The following is a 4,927-nucleotide window of genomic DNA, read 5'->3' on the forward strand; positions in this document are numbered from 1 at the left end:
GTTGCACCAGGAAGTATGCATCTGAATTCTGCAGGGACTTCCTCAGTCATTCAACTTCCTGTCGTAGCACATTTGATTGATGTCTTTCAACTTGAAGTTGAGACTCAAGAAGACAAACTGATTCAGGCAGCGAGTTCGAAGAGCTTGTGCCAGCAGTAGTGTCCAGTAACTCGAACACTACATCAAGACAGGACTTTTGGGTTCTCTCACTGTCGTCAAGATAGTTTTTATCAGCTTTCTTGGAGACCAACAGGGATGTCTCACTATCTTTAACCTTATCTGCATTACTTCCTTTACCATTGCATAACGGGGTACTGTTCTCCAATATTTTGTCCGCATTCTAAAAGAGAAACAAGCAGACACATCACAGGTTTACCATGTTGTATATGAAACTCATTTTGGTAAATGAGTTCAGTAGTAAAGTGGACAGGATAACAGCATGAAGTAAACATATATCTATGTACCATGGTCACTTTATGCTCTACATTATTCTAGTTTTTGTTGCCAAATCAAGATAGAGACACAGTTCAAATAATATTTGTTCAAGATAAACCAGAATAGACAGAATATAAGTGTGGGAAACTATAGAGAAATAACAACACTTGTAATGTGCATGACATGAGAACATAACTGTTTATTCAATTGAAACTGAAATCAACATAGAGCAGGTTACAACAGCAAACCAGTTAAAGAAACAGGTTTAAAACATACCTGTTGCACCATTGGAGTTTCAATTCCATCCTTCAAATTTGAAAATAGTTGGTATGAGTAAATACAGTAATGTAAGAGCAAAGGAGTATGAACCATAGCTACAGAACCTGACTTGAGAACAAATCTTCTTCTCCTTTAAGCATTGAGTTGGGACTCGGAGTGGTGGTCCTCGTGCTTTGGGCAATGCAGTTCCCTTACTAACTACTCGTGTTTGGGTGCTCTGTGGTGGAGACGGCGATGTGTCAACTGGAACTGGGTTACTATCTGCCGGGGTTGGGGTTAGAAGGGGTGTAGCTGGTTCTCTGTCCAACTGGGTAGGGGTACAATCTGCGAGAGTCTGGGTTATGTGTGGTGGATCTGGTCCTTGGGCAAGTACAACCGTGGTTCTATCTGCATCAACTGGTAGCACTATCTTTTCTGAAGACCGTGTTGTTACTCCCTTAGATACTGCCATCACCCTCTCCAATTCAAATGGCTGATAAACAAGAAAATTAATTGAAAGTACAGACATTGTATGATAGACAGGTGCAATGATAGTGGGGAATAAAAGAGGGCATGAAATAATTCACATTTATGTTGTCTAACCAAACAGGATAGCATGACACAATTTCACATATATGATGGCTAACTAAACAGGATAGCATGACACAATTTCACATTATGATGGCTAACTAAAAAAGATGGAAAGACATAGTTCTTAATATGATGACTATGTAAACAGGATGACATGATATAACTATATAATGTGTTTATTAAATAGGTTGGCATGCCATAATTCACATACATTCACGGATAGAATGCCATAATTCAAAATATGATGACTGTAAACACTAAACAGGATGAGATGATATAACTATATGATGTCTTTATTAAATGGGTTGCCATGCCATAATTCGGATAGATGATGTGTATGTACTATGTAAACATGATGGCATGATATAATTCAAATATATGATTTATATAGTAAGCAAGTAAGCAGATGGCAATCCATATATGATGTAAAAACTAAGCAATGCAAGACAACATGCATGCCATGGGTAATATAACCCTGCCAAGTTTGAGCATAGACCTCATGGGGAAATAGGACTGGTCATCAGTCTCTGAATCCTCCTCTAAGGAGCTGTCTGTAACCAACAAGATGTCTGCTTCAACAGGTAGTATTGTCTGCTCTGAATACCTTGTTTTCACTCCAGATACTTCCATCACTGCTTCAAATGGCCGATGCACAGGAAGAGTAGTTGAATATACAAACATTGTCGACAAATGGAACACGTAATACAAAATAATGATAGCATGATATAATTCACATACATGATGATTGGCTAAACAACATGGCATTGCATAATTCACATATATAATGCCTTTGCGACAAGATAGCATTGCATAATTCACATATATAATGTCTTGCAACAAGATGGCAATGCATAATTCACATATATGGTAATTAGACACTGAACAAGTGGCATTCACAAAAATCATGTCTAAACTAATCAAATGACATAGCAATGCAAGACACCATACGCACGATATGAGCAACATAACCCTGCCAAGTTAGAGCATACACCTCGCGGGGGGGGGGGATAGGACTGGTCATCTGTCTCTGAATCCTCCTCTGAGGAGCTATCCATAACCAGCGAGATATGCGCTTCGTCAGATAGCATAGTCTGCTCTGAAGACCTTGTTTTCACTCCAGAATTTTCCATCACCATGTCAAATGGCTGATGCACACAAAGAGCAGTTGAATGTACTAACATTGTTGACAAATGTAATACGTAATGAGAAAAAGGATGGCATGATATAATTTACATATAAGATGACTGGCTAAGCAGGATGGCATTGCAAAATTCACATATATGATGCCTGGCTAAACAAGATGGCGTTGCATAATTCACATAAACGATGAATAAACTAAACAGATGGCATTCGCACAAAGGATGTCTAAACTAATAAGATGACATATTTGATGTATAAAGTAAGCAATGCAAGGCACCATATGCATGATATAACCAACATCAGCATGCCAAGTTAGAGCGAAGACCTCAGGGGGTAAATAGGAGTGGTCTTCTCCTTCTGAATCCCCCTCAGAATAGATATCTTCCTCTCGATTACAATTCGAAATGGGTGGAGGGGGGCTGTCTTTGCACCTACCATGGAGCGACGTCTGCATGAAATTTTATTGCCACGCAAGGCTCGTCTCTTTTGCTCTACATGTTCAGTTCCATTGTTTACAATAACTATCATCCATAGGAATAAAACATAGTGAGATTATGTAAGGAGTGCATGCAGAAATCCAGAGTGATGGTAGCAACCTGTGGATAGACCCAAAACCAATAATAGCAGGCAAATAATGGCTTCAGTTAAAAAATATAGATAATGGCTTCTTTACTGTTTGTTTCCCACCCAACATGAAACTCATAGTACACACCGGAGATTAACCAGATAGTAGATAGATACTATTGATTGCAGCCCTGATATGTACTCCACAACTGTTTAAAAACTCAAGTTTGACCATTAGTTTGGAGCTAACTCAGAGTCTAATCGATGAACACGACGATAAAGTAACATGTAATATTAAGTGATGCATAACGTAAGCAGACAAGAAAGAGTGCGACCTCTGTTGCGGACCCGTGTAGTCCTCGAGGTCATCTTCTCGGTTGATGATGGTAATGCCGTTTTCATGGCTGCCGGCGATGGCGAAGAAGATCTGAGGTGGCGAAAGATAGTCTGGAGGCCCGATCCCTGCTGTGCTGGACCCTTCTATCGTTGGAGCAGCTGAGCTGGGGTGGACGACGGTGCAGCAGGAGCGGGACAAACCACACAAGGTTTTCTTTGACAACCATCTGTAAGAGAAGTAATTATGTAAGGGCTCATTTGAATTGGTGGATTCCAACAATGCAGTGATAGGAAATAGACAGGAATAGGATAGGAATGCATGTACAAAACAGAGAATTTAAAAACATAGGATTTCTGCCAATCTGGGTGTTTGATTCACAAGAATTGGAAGATCACATGATGCAAAGAAGCATGGTGAGATTAAGTAAAACCACAAGAAAATGTACGGTTATAATGCTATTATGCTACTATCTCTTAGTCTTGTGCTTCTTGAATAGGAATTTGAAAAGAAGGACAAGTGAAAATTAAAATTCGTACGTTTTTTCTTTCAAGGAGACACTAAAGGAACAAATCCTACAGTTTTCCTTTCCTCCATTCCTTTGAACCAAATTCATGAATAGTAGTATCATAGGAAACTTTCCAATTCCTATGTTTTTCATTCACTTTTCCTTTCAAGCTCTGGCGATTCTAGTAGGCAGGCATGAGCAAGGAAAAGCCTACACTAAATTTTTTTTGTGCTACTTCTATTACTTTGGACCCAGGCCACTTCCCTACTAGCTCAACTCCTAGAGCCATCGACAAATGCAGAGCTCAAACACACAGAGATAAATAATGATGGCATTCAAGAGAGTCCATCACGGATAGCTAAGTTGCCTGGTACCTCACTGCTTGTCATATAGTAGGATAAAATAATCGTATTTCCCGTTACTACATGTGCTCAGTGGACAATATATATAACATGTAGAGTAAAAAAGAGATGCAACAAGTGTACAACCTCTTTGGCGAAGCCATGTCGATCTCAGCGTGATTGGGTTGGCCGGTGAGGATGCTCCGGCTAACTTGGCTGTCGGAGGAGGGGAAGAAGATCTTAGGCGTCTGGAGATGGAGCCCGAGGTACCGCTCCACTGTGATGGAGGATTTCGTCATTGGAGCAGCTCCGGTGAGTTGTACGATGCCGAGGCTGAAGCAGGACAAGAGAGACAACGTTAACCAAAGTGGAATTCTAATAGCATCTCCAATAGATGATGTAAAATACATAACCACAAAGTGATAGATGTAAAATACATCAGCTGCTCATCTCCGAACTTAACTGTCGAAACTGAATTTAACTGTCAAAACTGAACTTAACTGTCAAAACTGAATTTTGCTGTCGGAACTGAATTTTACTGTCGAAACTGAACGCACTAGCAAGGTGAGGCTACATGTCAGTCGACTGACTTTTTCATCTCTGGTTAGTCGATTTTGCGGCCGTTAGATACGAAATCAAGGGCCTGCAATTCATCTTCAACCTCCACCCCCTGAGCTGCCAGCCCCCACTAGCCAAACAGCCGCCCCCCGCCGCCTGCGGCCGTCGGTGCGCCGCCCCGCCCGCCCTGAAAACACT

This window comes from Triticum dicoccoides, chromosome 1B (genome assembly GCF_002162155.2).
Source record: "Triticum dicoccoides isolate Atlit2015 ecotype Zavitan chromosome 1B, WEW_v2.0, whole genome shotgun sequence".
NCBI lineage: Eukaryota > Viridiplantae > Streptophyta > Magnoliopsida > Poales > Poaceae > Triticum > Triticum dicoccoides.